The sequence below is a fragment of the Talpa occidentalis genome, unplaced genomic scaffold, assembly GCF_014898055.3.
Source record: "Talpa occidentalis isolate TD23 unplaced genomic scaffold, MPIMG_talOcc4v2.1 talOcc4.4, whole genome shotgun sequence".
NCBI classification, from domain to species: Eukaryota; Metazoa; Chordata; class Mammalia; order Eulipotyphla; family Talpidae; genus Talpa; species Talpa occidentalis.
The window spans coordinates 76,519,783-76,539,636 of NW_023604295.1; the positions used below are offsets into that span (position 1 = coordinate 76,519,783).

Genomic DNA, 19,854 nt, shown 5'->3' on the forward strand with positions numbered 1-19,854 from the left:
TACTTTTCAGTCGTGGCCCTGGTGACTCCAAGGTGTGGCCAGAACTGACTTGGAAACCGAGGCACTCTGCACCTGGTAGCCCTTCAGTGGGGCCCTGTGTGACCTTGTACAGGGGTGTGCTCTTCTGGGAGCCTGCCATGCTGGACCAGCACTCCATGCAACATTCTGCTGCCTGGAGGGAGCAACAGCACTGGAGCTAGCCCATGGAACCCTGTTCCTCCCTACAACCCTGAACTAAGTACTGTGGGTTCAGCAGTTGCCTCCTACGCTGGAGCGTGCTTGGCACCTCGGCACTGGGCAAACTTGCCACTGCAGCCACAATGGGGCTGCATGCCCTGGAGCAGCAAGGCAGGGGAACCACTGCCACCTGCCACCACTGCTGGCCTCTGCCTGCAGCCTGAGCCCCTGTAGGCCACTGGTGCCAGGTGATAAAATGCCAGCAAGCAGCTTCTAGGGACAGGAGCCAGAACCCTGGAGGGGTTGGTGGAGGGGAAAGGCTCTGGTGTTCAAACCTGGTTAGCATGGGCCTCCTGCAGCTGTCTCGCAGCCTTCTGCTATGGGGCGACCTCAGTGCTGCCCAGGGGCAGATCTCTGGGTGGCCACTGCCATCACCTCTACCACCACCTCCACCACCACCACCAGAGCATCAGGGGCTCCAGAACTCAAGCCCAGACTGGCCCCAGAAGAGGGGCTGCCCTCTGGCAGCATCTCCAGCTGTCAGGAAATTGCCATTGCTTTCCCAACAGCGCCTACCACTTAGGTGGCCATGGGAATGAGCCAGTCTTGCCCCCAGCTTGTGCTGCTGGACTCCAGTTTATACTTCAGCCAATTTTTGGCCAGCAGCATCTCCATGATGTAGGCTACTTCTCCAACACTTGTGGGGTTTTTGAATTTAAAAATTATTTTATAGGATCTCCCTAGTGGCGCAGCGGTTGAGTGCTGGGCTGCGAAGCTGCCCGCAGTCTCTGCAGTACCGGTTCGATCCCTGGCCACAGGGTGAGGGTCCCACATGGCACACAGACCCCTCCTGCCACTCACTGCTCCCCTCAGCAGTGTACTTCGGTCCTTCTGCCTGTTCTGGTCCCCGCTCTGGCTCTGGTGAATTCTCTCACCCTCCTGTGCTTCTGACTGTACCCAGTGCTTGTATAAATAAATAAATAAATCTTAAAAAATTAAATTAAATTAAATTTAAAAAATAAATAACTAAAATTATTTTATAAAAATTATATATACATATCTATGTACTCAACACTAAATATATTAACATTATGCCCCAAGTTATATAATTATGAACTTTTTCCTACTTATAACACAATTTTTTTATTTTTTAAAAAAAATTTATTTTAATATATGCAAACAAATACTTATACCTAAATTATAATGATAGGTAAAAATGGTTGAATCAAATTTTCCTAGTGATATTAAAAATCAAACATCTCACATGATACATACATTTTACAATACTTCCATTCCCAATATGTAATATTTACAATAGATCTATCACAACCCTTGTGTTTTACTGCAAACCTCCTGAAGACTAGTCCTCGCATTTAGAAGAACTTGCCGCTCCTCCCCAGATATTCTGAAGGCACCAAGCACCCCTTGTCTCAGGGCCTTTACCCTACTCTTCCCTCTGCCTAGAAGGTCCTTCCACCATAGTTCCTCACTTCATTCAGTACAGCTGAAAAGTCACCTCCACAGAGTGGCCTCCCTGATGCTCCTGTCTAAAAAGAACAGCTCTTATGACTCCCCCTCCCTTACCATGCTTATTGTTGTCCTAGCAAATCTCTCAGCCCAATAATGTATTCATTTTTATCTGATTGTTTTTATTATTTTATCCCCCAGAAGAATGTGAGCTATTTATGGGCAGGAACATTTTCTCCTTCAGTGGCATCCTCAGTGCCTGGGTCCCATGACTGAAACACAGGTGAGTTTGATAGATACTTGCTGTGAATAAAGAACTAATTTTAAAGATAGGGAAACTGAGGCTCAAAAGGAGAGCATCTCAGAGATCGGGAGAGCTGCTAGACACCCCACCACACACAGGTCGCCCCTCTGCACGAAGCCATAGTGACTGTGGTGTCGGGTGAGAAGTGCTGGGCTAGCGCTGGGTGGGGAGGTGGGGACAGGTCCAGGAGGGCTGGGTGGTGGGGCCACGTGCCCATGGTGAGGGACACAGGCTATGGGCAGGAGCTGCTTCTTTGCCTGCCTCCTGTGTGATGTCACAACAGGACGGTCCCCAGGGAAAGGGAAGTTTCCAGGTCCCTGCCCCACCTGAGGAAGGGTGGAGGTGAGCAGCAAGCTGACTCTTAAAAGGACATGGAAACGATGCTTTGGTGAGCAAGAAGATTGAAGAGGAGACCTGGAGGAGGCACACAGAGCAGAGAGACATGTGAAGAAGCTGCGCTTGCTTCTCAGCCTTGGGCTTGAACCAGGGACTTGGGGGACATGGAAGGGGACCCTTGAAAGAGACAGAGAGGTGCGTGAGAAACCTTGGGGGGTGCTGATAATGGCAGTCATTATCTTGACTTGTGTTTTATTTTGCTCTTTTCCCCCTCTGCCCCATTCCTATAGGTCCCCACTAGAAAGTGCCTTAGACTTGTGGCAAGCTTTTGGGCCTCAGTGACCCTGCTTTGAGTCAACCCTGTTTGTCTGGGCATTTACCCCCAAGGAGATGGTAACTTTGGTTGTTAAATTGCAATCTATTTAAAATATATTCTTTTTCTTCTCTTCTTTCTATTGTACACTAGTTCTATTAAAGTTCTTTTTCTATTAAAGATTGTATACACTAAGAGTGTGTTTTGTCTTTACATGGAGGATGCCAGAACCCATTTAGAGCAGGCAGGTTTAGGGGTGCTGGGGTTCTCCTTATTCGGCTTGCTAACAACACCCCCATTAAGACCTAGCACCAACCTCTCCAGTTGTGCCAACCAAAAATGTCTCCAAGCATTGACAAGTGTTCCCTTAGGGACAAAATTGTCCTGGTTCACAACACTGCAAGTCTACCCTCTCTGTCTACAGAGCTTCAGCTTCACTTTGCTGGAACCCTCTTCAAGGCCCTGGATTCAACTGGAACAAGAGCCCTCCTTTCACTTGCCCATCTCCCTTCCTGCTGGATTGTGTGTGAGCGCTTCATTCACGACTTCCTGACACCCTGAGAACTTTCCCCAACTCTGTGCCTGCGTCTTCCCATACAGGAGCAAAGGGCATGCGGAGAATTATCTTTAAAGCACCTGGCAACCTTTGAAGGAGAAATGACGGTACTTAGACCATCAGAAATAAGTCAAAAGTCTGGAGAGTCCGGGTGTCTCTGGCTGAGTACAGGTGTTACCATAATAAGCCATTATGCTAGCAGGGTTTATTCATAACTCCAATATAGTGCTGATAGCATAGGGAAGATTTTTGTAACAAAAGGCAGACAGTTCTCTGTTAATCCCCGCAGAAGGTTTGAATGAAAGCTGGGAAAGGAAAGAAGCACTGAGGGCAGAATACCCAGTGACTTGATTGACAGTTCAGACAATAGTCCCCGGGGGGCACTGAAGAGGGCTCAGGACTACATTATTTTGCATTTAAAGATGTTGATATCTGTTCACTCAAAGGGAAAAACAATCTTTTCTCTGTTTGACTTGGCTTGCCTTCTTTCTTGTTTACGATTCAGCAAATCGGCCACGCTGGTGGATTTCATCGGAATATTTCTTCCAAATGACCTACAGTTCCATTTTCTAATATGCTGCCATCCACCCACAGCATGGATGTCAGTGATTGATATTCTATAATTTTCAGTGACTAGCTAAAGCTTTCCTGTGCTCTTTAGACTAAACACTGCCGCTGGTTACAGGTGAAAATAAAGAAAGCGACAGTGATGCAGGTCAAAAATTCAGTGGCGGATCCAAAATGCTATATCCCTAAATTGCAGAAGGATTAGGAATCCATGGCTAGATTGAGCAATTACATGTTAGCAGTATTAAGTTAAATCTCTTATTGGAAGGTGGAGCTGGAAGATGCTGCAAAGCAAATTCAATTTACCTTGAAAATAATTAGACACAAAACCCTGCAGATGGAAGATTCTTTGAAATTAATTATAGCTGCACAAATCTAGCTGGTCTCTTTCAGCAGCAAGCACAATCTGCAGATAGATTTCATTTTCTGTTTTCTTGAGTGCTGCTGAAAGGATCTGTGGGATTTTGATCTCAAATCAGCTTGCGTCTAGATTATTGGGAGATACTCATGCCCAACGAGGAGCTGAATAGTTAAGAGGAGCTGCAAAAAAGCACAGGGGAGAGAAAAAGAGGAAGCAATGCTGAACCAAGTCGGATTGAAAGGCCTTGCCCTGGTCAAGCAACCCAGGCAACTGTCCATTCCTTCATGTAGATGAATAGATAAATGTCTCCTTCACTCACCAGACCCAGCACACTCTCAGTCACTGAAGACAGAAAAATCGAATGGAGTGACGCATCACATCTCTAACGTGTGATTCACAGCACCCTCACTGGGGAGCGTTCCAGCCTCGGGGGCAGATGTAAAGACAATTAAAATCAGTGGTGATATAGGCAAGGATGCTTGAACAATAAAGGAGCCTGGGAGTCTAAACACACCCCTTGGGCCAGGCCTCCCATCCCACTAGGGAGGAGGAGGAGAAAGGGCAGATCCTTTCATGTGAGGTATTCTTTGTCCTTGAGGTGGAGCATCATGGTCCCAGCTAAAGATGGGAGTAAGAACAGGTTCTGCCAACTATGCCTCTGGCCCTGCATCAACAGGTGGGGGAGAGGCGTCTGCCCAGAAGCGTAGTGGAAGAAGCAGGTAAAACAACTCCCAGAGCTGATTTGCGCACAACACACCAAACAGCCAGGGAAACATCATTTGTTCGTGGCTCTTCTGTCTACAGGAAGGTGCCAAAGGCATCGACACTTGGAGAGCAATAGGAGGCCCCTTGTTACTGCTTTTGTGGCTGCAGCTGTGGGTAGAGATGACTCATTCAGACTGCAGGTTAAAACTGCCACTCACAGGGAAAGTGGGGTGGGGTGGATGGCAGAGAAAAGGGATCTATCAGCAGATTCTCTTTCTTTTAATATTTTATTTTATATAATTCTTACATCATTTTTCATCTTTGCACAATGTGTGCATTTTCATTATGGTTATATTCCCCATACAATTGCACCCCACCTTATTTTGACTCTAGTCCTTCCTCTCCCCGCCCCCTCCCCCTGTTATAGGACAGGGAGAGGGGCAGCCCAAACCCCGCAAACCTGCCTATTCTAAATGGGTTCGGCCATCCGCCGCATCAACACAAAACACATGAGACTAATGGGAAGGATCTTTAATAAAACTAGGAAACAATACAGGAAAGGCAAAGAGTCTAGTTTCTAAATGAAGCACCCAAAGTTACCCGTCCCCTCGTGGGTAAAAGTCCATCCATATGGGATCGGCCCAGAACAAGGCCCCAAAGCCTGCCACAAGTCTAAAGCATCTTCCAGTGGGGACCCACAGAAAAGGGTCACAAACAACCGGACAAGCCCGGAAGGAAAAGAGCAAAATCAACATCAAGATAAAAGCTGCCATTGTCACCTCCCCACAGGTCTCACCCACATCTGTGTCACCCAGTCCACGACCAAAAGACAAGCGCAGTTTCTTCACGTGTCTCTAGGCTCCATGCGCCTCCTCCAGGTCTCCTGGCTCCATCCTGCTTCCTTCCTCAGTCTCTTCTGCAGCTTCTCCTCTTCCTGCTCAGCTCCACCCTCCCTTGGGTGGGGCAGGGAACCTCCCCCTTTCCTGGGGACCACCCTGTTGCACCCCCACCCCCGCCCTGTAGTGTGTCTCTGGTTTATAGTTGCTTGTTGATTTTGATTTTTACTTTGTATTGATTTCTCTTTTTCCTGGTCTCTTGTTTAAGTTTTCTAAAGTCCTGCTATGAGTGAGACCATCCAGTGTTTTTCTTTTTCTTCCTGACTTATTTCACTGAGCAAAGTTGAGACTCACAAGTATGTTCACCAGAAAGAGGCACCAAGTTCACACTGTCCCATATGGCAGTAGGAAAATCTTCCTTTTCCTCAGAGCACACAGCTTGGTGAGCTGTTTGCAAGCTGAATTTTGGGGTGCAACCATTAAACCAACATGCACACCTCTACTACCACCTAGATCAGTTGTGCTATAACAGGAAAGAGATGGCACATTCAAGTTAGGATAATTCCAGGAGAGTTTAACAAAAGGATATTTACTAAGGTTTGGGGCCGGTGTAGGAAGGAGCCACTACAATAGTACAGAACTCTGAGCCTGGAGGGATGTGGGTCAGAGAGTCACTGAGACCTGGGAAGAGGATCAGGTGGAGAGGGTCACCTGGCAGGTGCTGTGACATCTGAAATGCAGCCAGCTAGAGGCAACCCCACCGAGAGGAAGTCAAGGAAATAGCCAACCTCACTCTGCCCCATCCATTGACGGGGCCGTGCGGGTCAGCTTGCTGGCAGAGAAGCAGCTAGAAGGGGCAGCATGGAAAGGAGGTGTCGCCATCCACGTAGCGCTGCCCCAGGCATTTACTCATCTTTCAAACATGTGTTTGGAGCTACCTGTAGGCATACGTTGATATATCTATGTTATAAACCTCTTGCCTCAGGGAGATTTTTCCAGCCACAACGATTGGGTTTTTTGTTTTTTGGTTTTGTTTTGTTTTGGTTTTGTCTGAGAATCAGACGTCTCCTCTTCCAAAGAATAGATCTAACCAGCTTGGGAAACTGGAATCTTTTTGTTTCCAGTCACATGGCTTAAACATCCACTTTAGGTGATGGGAGGGAGCTGATATTATCTTGAAACTCTGACAGATTGCACTTTATGAGTTCGTCTGCTTTATAAAATATTAACCAGAAATATATTAAAGTTTGCAAATATAGCAACAGACCCAGAGGCATAATGTGATGATACAATTTTTGATATGTTTTTTAAAACATGAAAAGCATATCTGAAAACTAAGGGGAAGAAAGTGAGTCTCTTCTCCTCTTTTGATGTAAGCAGGGTGGTATGTTTTTGTTTTCTATGGACAGAGCTGATTCACCCAGGACTTAAAGATTGCTAATGAATGTTTCTCGTTTACAAATAGAGTATATTAAGAAATTACTCAGTCACTCTGCACGGCTTTTAATTGAAACCTCCCTCCTGGAAGAGATGAACATCTCTTGTTTTTCCCTGCGTACAGGGCTGGTTGACCTTTTCTGCTTCAAAGCACCTGAAATGTGGTCGACACATTTCCTCTTTCCACATGAAAAACACTTGCAATCTTTTTAAATAGAGTAACCAAAATTGCCTGACCTTTTTTAAAAAAAATCAGAACTCATTACCTTAGAATTTTCTTTCTTTCTCTTCTTTCCCACCCACCCCCAGAATACACATTCTGAGCTCCTTTTAAATAGATGCAGCAGGAAATAGTGCATTTATTAGCCCAAATTCTACTCTCTATTTTAAAATATGAAGCAAAGTATAAACCGAAAGGTATCGCTATTCCATACATGTCAAACAAGAGTTACAGCTTTTCATATTCAAATGCTAGTGAAAAATCTGGCATCAATAAGAAAATAGACAAAGAACATAACCAGACAATTCAAAAACTGCACTTAGTGGACAAATGTGGGGGAACATTCAATTTCTTGTATTCATTCATTCCTTCATTCACTTGTTAAATGAACATTTGTTGAGAACCCATTGTATGCCAAATCTGCCAACAGGATCCATGGCACAAGGCACATATTTGGAGAACTATAAGCAATTAAGAAAGCTAAGATGTTTAGGATCAGAAGGGTGAAGATATCCAGAAAAGGTCTCAGCTTCCAGAAGAGAGATGAGGACTCAAACAAGTGCTATTTTCAGTGAGGAAATTGGCATTTTTTTTAATGGCAGTACTTAATGCTGTAAAAGAATAGTAAATTGGGGCTAACCCTGAATTATTTAAGTAGTAATAATCCTGGCTTTCTAATTCTATTTCTAGAGTTCCATATTAAGAGTATAACCTACCAGAAAAGCCATAAACCATAAGATATTTATATATCATGTAATATTGTTTCATTTGGCAACCAAAAACAATCCTAAATGTCCAACAACCAAAGAAACTTTCAGTGAATTATAATATATTCATTTGCTTGCCTAGTCTGAACCCATGATAAATGCTTATGATCTGTAATTTTTACTGCATATTAAGAAAAATGAAAACTACATATATACTAAATAACAATTATTTAAAGTATGCACAGAAAACAAAAAACCCTGGGACTCAATATATTAAAATACTAACAGTAATCAAATTCATGTTATTTTTATTTCTATGTTCCAAAAAATTTTAATAGAAATAAAAAGTCAACTTGTATAAAATTTATAGTTAACAAAGAAAATAAAATCCTGCCATAATGTAACAGTGCTCCACTAGCTTGAATTCAAACAGCAGGAAGACAGTGTCATCCATCACTAATCCTGTATAGTGGGTCTGTCTCCAGTCACTGTACAATTTTAGCCAAACCTCTTTCCTCTCTGCTTTTGTTTTCAGGAAGTAAGAGCGAGCCACTGAATTATCTCTAAAGCTCTTGGTGGCCTCCAAATCTATGAATCTGACATTCAAGAAGGAAGAGTATGTGCCTCAATTCACTGAAATTATAGACAGGTATTGAGACACTTCTTCACATAAATCAGAAGCAAATAAGGTAGACAAGTAACAGAATCAGAAAACATTTATTTTTCTCACCAGATATTTCTGAGAAAAGATTATACAGGGCTTCCTCACTGAATTCCTAATAAACTCTGCTTCTTGTTTTTGAAACCAATCTTTAGGGAAGAACAAGAATTATCAATTATTTACCACATGTCAATCTATTGTTATCTGGCCAATTGGGATGGTGCCTTTTATATAGGATTTGAGTTGCCTTATGCCATTACAAATGCATCTCTAATTTATAGGTTGCCTGCCTTTTTTTTTAAGATTGATTTATTTATGCATACAAGAGCTGGGGTACAGGCTAGAGATGCTGGGGGTGAGAGGATTCACCAGAGACAGAGTGGGGAACAGAACAGGCACACTGACAGAAATACACTGCTGAGGGGAGCAGTGGGTGAGTCAGGAGAGGTCTGCTGTGCCAGGTGGGTTGCTCCCTGCCTGACTGGAGATCTAACTTGTGCTGCAGAGGCTGCAGACTGCTTCACAGTGGGGTGCTTAACCCCTTGTGCCACCAGCGAGGTCCTGCCTGCCTTTATAATGGTCATTCACAATATAGAACTGTCTCAAACTGAAGGTGAGCCAGGTTAACAGAATCCACCTAATTTCTTCAGGCTGGGGGAAAATACAGCATTAATAGGTATTTCTTAGTAAATGCATACTCAGGGTCTGGAAACTATTTCTCTTTCCAACTAGAGAGTTTTTTAATTAATTAATTAATATATTTTTTACATCATTGTTCATTTTTGTACACTCAGGTGTATTCTCCATATAATTCCCACCACCAATTCACCCGTACACCATCACCTTACCCCTTGTGCTCTTCCCTCCCCTGTTTGTTTGTTTTGTTTGTTTTTTTGTTTTTTTTGTTTTTTGTGGGACCCTCGCTGGTGGCAGGGGAATGAACCTGCTCTGCAGAGGCTGCCGGCAGCCTCGCAGCCCAGCACTCAAGCACTGCACCACGGGGGGAGGCCCTCCCTCCCCTGTTTTGACCCCTCTCTCTCTCCCTCTCTTACAGGGTGCCTCTGAATTATAGTTGCCTGTTATTTTGGGGTTTTTATTTATTATTTTTTTACTGATCCATTATTTTCTTTTCCTATATTCTTCCTATAAGTGATATTTTCCAATATTTTTCTTTTTCTCTCTGACTTTTTTCATTGAGCATAATCCCTTCCAGCTCTATCCATGTTGCTACAAATGTCATGAGTTTATCTTTTTTGAATGCTGAATAGTGTGCCGTTGTGTATATGTACCACATCTTCTTGATCCAGTCATCTATTTTGGGGCATTTGCATTGTTTCCATATCTTTCCTACTGTAAATAGTGCTGCAATAAACATAGGGGTGCAGGTATCCTTTTGAATTAATGTTTTGTGTCCTTTGGGTAGATCTCTAGGAGTAGAATTGTTGGGTCATATGGTAGCTCTATTTTCAGTAGTCTGAGAACCTCCACACAGCTTTCCATAGTGGTGGGACAAGTTTACATTCCCACCAGCAGTATAGGAGAGTTCCTTTTTCTCCACATCCTCGGCAACATTTATTGTTTCCTGTTTTTTTTTAATATGTGCCAGTCCAGCTGTTGTAGGGTGGTATCTAATTGTGGTTTTGATTTGCATTTCTCTGACTATAAGGGATGTTGAACATTTTATCATATACCTGTTGGCCATTTGCATTTCCTCTTTGGAAAAGTGTCTTTTTAGCTCCTCTGCCCATTTTTGGACTGTGTTGTTTACTTTGTTTTTGTTGAATCCTGTGAGCTCTTTGTAGATTTTTGTGATCAGTCCCTTATCAGTTGTATGGAGTGAAAAATTTTCTCTTAATCAGTAGGATGTCTCTTCATTTTGGTTAATGTCTCGTTTGCTGTACAGAAGCTTTTTGGTTTGATGTATTCCCAATTGTTTATCTTTTCCTTCACTTTCTTTGCTTTGGGGGGTGAGTCTTTAAAGATGTTACTGAGATGTATGTCATGGAGTGTTTTGCTTATATTTTCTTCTATATATTTTATGTTTTCAGGTCTTATGTTCAATTCTTTTACCAGTTGTGAGTTGGATTTTGCGCATGGTGTGAGGTAGTTTAGTTTTGTTTTTTTGCATGTGGTGGCCATATTTCCCAACTAGAGAGTTTTTAAACACTGAATTAGTATTTCCTTAGGGACCCAAGTAAACAAGCGAGCCTTTGGACTGAATGGATCTGATGGAATTCCTTTTGTCAAGGAAGCTGATCAGTGGTTGTTGACATGAAACCTGAGATATCTTCGATTTCATGCTGGCTGTGGGTGGGTCAGTTTCCTCATTTATAAAATAGGAGGCGGGCCTTATGGTCTGGCTTTAGAGCATCCACAACCACCAAGCACTGACCCACAAGCTACTGGAAGATACAGAGTTAAGAGTTTGTGGAGGTCAGGGCAGACCCACTGGAGTTACCTACACCCATGAAAACAGAGAAATAAGTAGCAAAATGCTTTGGCAGCTGTGCAGAGCTTCTGGTGCAGCACTGCTTATGGTGAAAGCTCATGAGAAAGCCAATGTACTTGCCTTTTTTCCTGTAAGAGAATCCCTAGGGATCTCTGGGGGATATCAGAATTAGGAGATTCAGGAAAGAAAGAAACTAAATGATATCAAATTAAAAAAAAAAATCCCTGGCTAATTTCCCTAACCATTAAAGGGTCAGTTAATAATGATACTCTATGAATAATAATAGCCTAAATCCTTAGTGCACTTGAACTCCTACCAGGTAGGGGTTTACTTCTGGGCATGGCTGGGCACCCTGAGAAGTTTACAGCTCCAGTCTGAGCTCCGTTTCCTTCCCCAATTCCATACTCTCCTTCAGAATCTCATTGAGTCTTTAGGCTTTAAATATCAGGCCACTCATTTGCAGCAAGATGGATGAAGCTGGAAGGGATCTGCTCGGTGAAATAAGCCAGAAAGAAAATGAAACATATTGCATGGTTTCACTTATAGGAGGAATGTAGGGGATCCAAATAAGGGATACGGAAAAAAAAAAGGAATATAATAAAGTAAAAATCAAAATCAACAGGTAACTATACACCAGAGACATTCCGCAGGCAGGGAGAGGGAGTAGGATCAAAACAAGGGTGGTGGGAATTGTACCGGGACTATAACCAAGATGAAAATGCATACATTGTGCAAAAATGAAAAATGATGTAAAAAATAAAATATATATATAAAATTTTAAAAAAGGAAAAAAAAACCCAGGGTCGGGAAGAGCACAAGGGATCACAGTGATAGTTCACAGGTAAATGGGTGGTGGGAATTTCAAGACGAAAATGCATACATTGTACAAAAATGAAAAATGGTGTAAAAAATAAATAAAATAAAATAATAAATATAAATAAATAAATATCAGGCTGCTGACAAATCCCAAGTTGTTCTCAAACTCAAGTATCTGTGTAGCTGATGACTGTTTGGACACCCTATAAGGCATCACCAACTGAAATCTCCAAAGTGAGCCCTTGCCTTCCCACCTTCCATTTCTAAATTTGATACACACTCAGAAATCCTGAAGTAATTATTGACGTTTTCCTTTTCCCTTTTCCTTCTCAGTCATCTCAGCTGTCAGCTCTGTCTCTGACTGAGATCCACCCTGGCCATTACTCTTCCTCTCTACTGTCATCGCTGAGCTCCAACCACTTCACATCTTACGGGGGTGACAGCAACAACCTCCTGATTACTCTCTACTTCCACTTAGACCACGCCAAATCTGTTTTCCACACAGCAGCCAAAAGTACTTTTTACGACATGGTTTGAATTATGCCATTTACCTCCTAACACTTTTGCCTGGCTCCCTGTCATGCTTGCAATTGTTACAGGGCAGCCCCTATATAAAACGGGTTACTGACTGTGGGTCTTCACCCGCGAGCTTAAAAGGGACTTAATACTCCACTACAGGCACACACAAAAGGTTAATAAAAGGTTTATTCACAAGGGAAGGGGAAATTAGGAAATGCACAACTCAGGGAGAAAAGTGGGAGATAAAGTCTTAAATGGGTCCTACCAGTTCCGCCAATCTGGAATCCCAAATGGCACTCTGAGAGCTGGTGGGGAGCCATGAGCCCTGAAGCCAAGAGGCGACAGACCCCCAAGGCCCACGTGTCTGGTTTTTATACCAAACCTGGCTGCTTAACTCCACCCTCAAGTCCCAGCAACCTTTCCCATGGCTTTGGTCTGGAGTGGGGGTGGAGTCCGCAAAGCCTGTATGGAATTAGCTCAGGACATCTTTTCCCCCTAACACAATGACATTTAGGCTCTGACACACAGCAGGGGAGTGGAGGGAAGGGGGTCAACATAGGAGAGGGAAGAACACAGGGGACTATGGAGATGGATCACGCGTGCTAAGGGGGTGGTGATACTGTCATTTCAAGTTTTCAGGCCTAGTCTCCCAGCCAGAAATGGATCCCAGGCTGCAGTAGCAGTGCTGAGTCTCAGCTACTGGACCACCATGGATTGGTGTTTCATGAAGTCGCAGCAGGAACTTCACTGACTCTCAGGCAAGCAAGTGAGAAGAGGCAGGTTTGTTTAGAGAAAGAAAAAGTTTATTGAGGAAAAAAGAAACAGAAATAAAGTGGAACTCCCAAGCCTGTGGAAGCAGGCCAGGGAGGGGCAAGGAAGCCAGAGTGGAGCCATGCCTCAGGAAGTATAGACCTTCTTTCCCTAATGATTCTGAAGTTCCACCAATCTCTTTGTGATTGGTTAGTTCTCCGTGGTCTCACTCACTGCCTAAATGTCTCTGTGCCCCTGCCCTTATTTTAGCATACTTTTCTTTACCATCCTTGTTCCAGAATGTCCAGCTGCCCCTAGTCCTGAGGTATAGGTTAGTTTCCTTTGGAATTTGTTGCCTTTATCTCTGGGCCCTCCTTATTCCTCCAAGGCTTTTCTAATCTATTCTGACCCTAAGGCCTCTCCACTTGCGCTAAGACTCAGTGGGGGAACTACCGGAACTACACCTGAGGGGAGAAATCAAACACTGTCCAAAAGCTGACAATGATGTAAGAAAATAAATAAAAATAGAAGGGGGGGGAATTCTTTGGGGCTCTGATAGGGCTCCTGCCTTCCTCTCTACCTCACCAGTCCCACTGGCTGGAGGCAGCATGCTTAATTTGATCATGCCTAAGGTCTGCCCTTGCTGTGACCCTTCCCCTATTCTGTGTGGCTGACTTCAAGTTTCATTGTCAAAGCAACTTACTCAGAGAGGCTTCCTCTACTATCTGGAGTAGGAATGCCCCACCTTCCTTTCTGTCTGATTGTGCCATTTATTTCTTCTTAGCACTTACTAAAACTTATAATTGTTTTGTTTACTTAATTATTATCCTATATCTTGACTAGATTGTAAACTCTGAGCAGAGGTTGTCTATTTTCCTAAGCACTTCACACCCAGCAACTAATAGGTGCTGAATAAATATTTGCTCATTTATTTAATAAGTTAAAGAAGACCATTGGTTATTCATATGTTCTGGCTAGTTGTTAGGAAATCAATCTGATTAACCATACTGACTGAAGCATATAATTTTGCTCCCTCCACCTCTGTACAAGAAGTCCAAATGCAGGAAAGAGAAAAAAGAAATTGCAGTCTCCTTTCCTGCAAACAACTCCTAAAGGACTGAAAAGGTCTATTTCTTTTCTAGAAAAGCATCTGGACAGTGTCTTTTTCCACAGCTTCCTCCCCACTCCAGGAAGTTTTGATTTCAGAGGACATGGAGAATATTAATTATAATTTATGTGAGCTGCTCTTCATTTTATAGTCAGTTACCATGTAGCTCAAGAACATTTATGTATATCATTAATGTGTCAAACTGATTTTCTTGTGTTTGATTTAATTATAATTCAGATAATATAGTTGTCCCTTTTTTTAAATTAAGGAAAATACATCAACTGAATTGAGGATTATGCAACCATAAAAATCATTATTATGCAAACATAACAAGTAGCACAGTTTATGATTCACTTTGAGAGACAAAAGCAGAATACATAATTGTAATTAAAATGACTAAAGTGTGTGTGTGTGTATATGTATGTGTATATATATATATATATACACACACAATGAACAAATACAGATAGGGAACAGAAAAAAAAAAATCTAGGTTTTCTAGTGTGGTGGATTTATGCATGATTCTTTTAAAAGTTATTTTTTTGCTACAATATTATTTGCACAAAAACGTCAGTGGGGGACATGGCTGTAAACATGATTGCTAACACAGACCTGACATTACTGTAGTAACTAGAAGCATTCAGTCTGAGGAAGTCTCACGGTTACTATTCCAACGTACTTGAATTGCCTAAAAGTTGTGTCCCTCTATTTAAAGCCTCTGCATTTGGTGTCTGATCTATTCTTCATTCAGATATTCCTATTAGGTAACAGCTCTAAGGCTTAGTCTCTTTAAGTCATATTTTCTGTTTGTGCTCCACATGAGTATCTTTGTAAAAGTTTGTGGGTTAAGGGGGAGGAAGCAGGGTGATAATGCATTTAAAATCAGTGCAACAAAATAATTTACCAAGAGTGAGATGAGTTTGTATTGATTGACACGGTAATTCTTTCTAAAAAGTGGAAATGTGTGTATTGTGTTACACACATTTGTCACAAGTAAAATGAAACAGAAAAGAAAATTAGAGAGGAAGATATATATTTATATAAACTTTGTCTATGCAGAGATTTACATAAAGTTCATATTTGTATAAATATGTATTCTACATCTATAACATGTATGTGTGTGTCGTATATATACACACATATGTTCAAGCAAAGTTGTATCTGAAAGGATAGACATCACACAGGTAGCAACTGTATATGATTTACTTTAAGAGACAAAAGCAGAATATATCATTGTAATTAAAACTACTAAAGTATATATACATATGAACAGATACGAATAGAACGGAGAACTGAAGGACTGAAGTGTGAGGTTTAGTTTTCACCATAAAATTGCTGATGTTGTTTAAGATATTTAGCATGGGTCTCTATTATCTAGTCAAATTAATGGTAGTCTCTGTTAATAAACATGGAGAGCAACAAGCCAAAATAACCACATATGAAATGAATTGCATTAGATAGGTCTCTTTTTCCTAAAGAGTTTATTTTATACAAGAACTGGGTTACAGTCAGAAGCGCGGGAGGGTGAGAGAATTCACCAGAGCCAGAGCGGGGAGCAGAGCAGGCAGAAGGACCGAAGTACACTGCTGAGGGGAGCAGCGGGCATGGCAGGAGAGGTCTGCGCGCCTTGTGGGACCCTCGCTGGCGGCCAGGGATCAAACCGGCGCTGCAGAGGCTGCAGGCAGTTTCGCAGCCCAGCGCTCAACCGCTGCGCCACCAGGGGAGGCCCTAGATTTTTTTTAATACGTAAAAATTAAATTTCTACTGGTGTTAGAATTGCACCTTAATTGTGTACTGCGCCTTTAGCAAGGCACAATGGGGCAGAGATGTTTACATATCATTCTCCTTTAGTTTGCTAGTGCTGCTGTAACAAAACACCACCAACACAGTGGCCTAAGCAGAAATTTTTTTCCTCACAACTCTGGAGCCTGGAAGACCAAAAGGGTCAGCAGGTTTGGTTGCTTCTGAGGCCTCTCTCCTTGGCTTGCAGACAGCCACCTTCTGGCTGGGTCCTCACGCTGTCTTTTCTCTATGCCTGTTCACCCCTACCTCTCTTTGGGAGTGTTCACCTCCTCTTCGTATAAAGACACAGTTAGGTTTTAACTTTATTATCCCATTAAAGATCCTCTCTTCAAATAGAGTCACATTTCAAAGGCTTTAACATGTGAACTTCAGGGCACATAATTCAGCCCATAATACTGTCCTTGAGAAATTTTTAATTTAGTCAGTGAGCTAAGTAAGTTATATGTGTAAAATAAAAAGAAAAGAAACAACATTGAAAGAAGAAAACAAATATCTAAGAAAATATAGAAGCTAATGAGCTGAGCTTTCCTAGAGATTCCCAGGCACAATTTCCTGTTTTAAAAAAATGAAAATCAAGAGCCCCTGAGGCAGGAAGTTCCTTGCCAGGGTCACTGGGCATTGGACAAGACTTGGTCTGCATTGAATTTGGGAAAACAATAATCTAGCTTCCTAAATTATGATGTGGTGGGCATACTAAAGTAACTCACTTTATCCCTAGTCCTAAGCAAAAGAAAATTAGATCGTTGAAATGTCTTATTTGTTACCAACTATTTTTTTTTTAAGATTTATTTATTTATTTATACAAGCACTGGGTACAGTCAGAAGCGCGGGAGGGTGAGAGAATTCACCAGAGCCACAGCAAAGAGCAGAACAGGCAGACTGAAGAAGTACACTGCTGAGGGGAGCAGCGGGTGGCAGGAGAGGTCTGAGAGGTCTGCGCGCCATGTGGGACCCTCGCCCAGCGGCCAGGGATTCAACCGGTGCTGCAGAGGCTGCGGGCAGCTTTGCAACCCAGTGCTCAACCGCTGTGCCACCAGGGAGGCCCTGTTACCAACTATTTTATGATGAGAACAGGTAAGTGGGACTCAGATAAAAATACAAGAATTCCTCCATCTAGAAGGAGACATTATAAATAATCCGTATCAGTCAATTCAGACAGCAAGTATTGAAATGATGTCCTCAGGCCATTTCAGGGATTATGATAGTTAGAGAAGGGACCCACTTTGTCTGCTGATGGAGCTCGAGCTTCCAGGTGGTTAAATGCTTGACCTTTATTCCTTTATTGCTTCTTCCTACCTAATTTCTCCTCATCCTCTTTCTTTCCTCATTTTTATCACATTCAGTACTATTTTTTTATAGGTAAAAGAACACATGATCAAGAACCACACATTGTCTTGATTCCTAACCTCCCAAACGCATCAGCTGTGACAGCGTGACTATTTTATGATCCCTGTACACAAGGCTCGTAATAATATGCTGTTTGACCTACTGTGCAGAAATTGGGAGAGCTTGATTAGACCATGCATGTGAAAGTGTTGTAGGAGCAAAGAAGCACTCTTTAAATGTTTGCTATTTCTACAGTGGAGAACTAAACAAAACCTGGGCCCATTAGCTCTAGTCAACTTGGAATGAAGACTAAATGGTTCTCTATTGTCCTCAGACCCTATAGAGCACAAAAGAAAAAAAATGTGTCAATTTCTCTCTGATGCTTGTACTTACAGATTTGGTAACAGCAACAACTTTGAGCTGAGCTCCAAGACCAACTGGGAACTGAAGACACAGAAAAAGGCTACGCAGAGGTGGCCAGAGGGCCACCTTGAAAAAAAACTGAATCCTGGTCCTGGATTCCTATTATAAACAAAGCCTCTTCTAATTAGTTTAGATGGATGGGACCCTTTGTTGGTCCCAGGTTCACTGTTACTATAATATGCTTACTTTGGCCTCCTGAATTACTGGCTCCCTTTGTCTTCAAAAGTCAAGAGACATTAAAACCTCCAAATAGGGCCTCCCTGGTGATGCAAGCGATTAAGTCTCAGCACTATCAAGCTTTTGGCACCCACTGCAACATGAGCAATTGCCAGCAAGGGAGGTGACCCACATGGACAGCAGACCTCTCCTGTCTCGCCCACTGCTCCCCCCAGCAGTGTATTTCAGTAGATCCACCTGTTCTGCTCCCTACCCTATCGCTGGTGAATCCTCCCATCTCTCCACACCTCTGGCCTATACCCTAGTTCTTCTATGCATAAATAAATAAAAATAAATCTCAAAAAAAAACTCCAAATAATTGTAACTAAGGGTATAAACAATAGTGATATCAGAATTGTAGGTTTTCAGGCCTAGTCTCCCAGGCAGAAATGGATCCCAGGCTGCAATTGCAGTGCTGAGTCCCAGCGACTAGACCACCACGGGTTGGTGTCTCATGAAGCCGCAGCAGGAACTTCACAGATGCTCAGGCAAGCAAGCAAGAAGAGGAAGGTTTGTTTAGAGAAAGAAAAAGTTTACTGAGGAGGAAAGGAACAGAAATAAAGCAGGACTCCCAGGCCATGAAACCAGGCCAGGGAGGGACAAGGAAGCCAAAGTGGAGTCGTGTCTCAGGGAATATAGACCTTCTTTCCCTCATTATTCTAAAGATCCACCAGTCTCTTTATAATTGATTAGTGCTCGGTGGTCTCACTCACTGCCTAAATGTCTCTGTGCCTGGAACTAAGTCTCTGTGTGTCCCAACCCTTATCTTTTTTCTTCATTGACCTCTATTTGGAATGTCTTACTGACCTTAAGGTCGTAAAATAAGCCCCTAATGTCATAAGTCCTGGGATGTTTGATTAGTCCCCCTTGGAATTTGTTGCCCTTATCTCTGGAGCCTTCCTTAACTCTCCTGAAGTCCCTGCACTGCCCTTGAGGCTGCCTAATTATCCCTAACTTGCCCTAGGATTCAATAGAGTTTATAATCTTGTTACAACCAGTCAGGGAAAGATTAGCTAAAGACATTAGCTAGGAGAGATGCTATTCTTCTATGGTCTCCCAAACCTCCACCCTTATTCAGCACTCTCAGAAGACAGCTGTCTACCCATTGCCCCTCAAGAATGAGTAGCAGGATACAGACAGAGGAGCTGATTGTCACCGGTCTGTTAATTGTAAGTTCCCTATCCTTGCCCTGTTCATCCTGCTCTGCTCCTGTTTATCTTTTCTGCAGAAAACCAGGAATCAAGGCAAGATTGGCTGAGGCGGAGCTGGAGGTAGAAGTAAGCCACAGCCTCATAAGCATAGTAAAAAGTACACCCATCGGCATCATAACTGGCCCATCAGGACCAAACTTGGAGGGAATAAAAAGGTGTTGCAAATGTGGTACGAGGAAACTCTACCTATTTCTCAAAATCCTAGTGATACAGACTCTTTAGCCTCTCACCCATATAAGTCCCTGCTTCAGCCCAGTTTGTGACAGTAGTCTACCATGTCTTCAGGTTGCAATTCCTGATTAAACTTGATTTCCTTCCACCAACAACTATCTCCCCAGTTTTGCCTTTTGAGTGGTAACCAGACCCAAGCTCCCCGGTAACAAAATGACCAAATGAACTCCAGTCATCATGTATCATGAGGGTACTAGAACTAAGAAAATGCTTTTGTTTCCTTAAATGGTGTAAAGGTGACCCACGTAGAGAGAAAGAAAAAGTTTATTGAGGAGAAAAGGAACAGAAATAAAGTGGGACTCCCAGGCCATGAAACCAGGCCAGGGAGGGGCAAAGAAGCCAAAGTGGAGTCGTG

General features: G+C 42.8%; 1 long non-coding RNA gene across 2 annotated transcripts; it reads left to right on the forward strand.

The window, feature by feature from the left end:
- The first annotated feature begins 2,243 nt into the window (after positions 1-2,243).
- On the forward strand, positions 2,244-12,498 carry LOC119256885 (uncharacterized). Of its 2 annotated transcripts, XR_008553920.1 has the most exons (4): positions 2,244-2,479; positions 3,022-3,260; positions 8,522-8,635; positions 12,246-12,498. It is a non-coding gene; the product is annotated as an uncharacterized LOC119256885 (long non-coding RNA). The 2 variants fall into 2 exon arrangements; XR_005127919.2 differs by lacking the exon at positions 12,246-12,498 and having other exon boundaries at positions 8,522-8,795.
- The last annotated feature ends 7,356 nt before the right edge of the window (positions 12,499-19,854 follow it).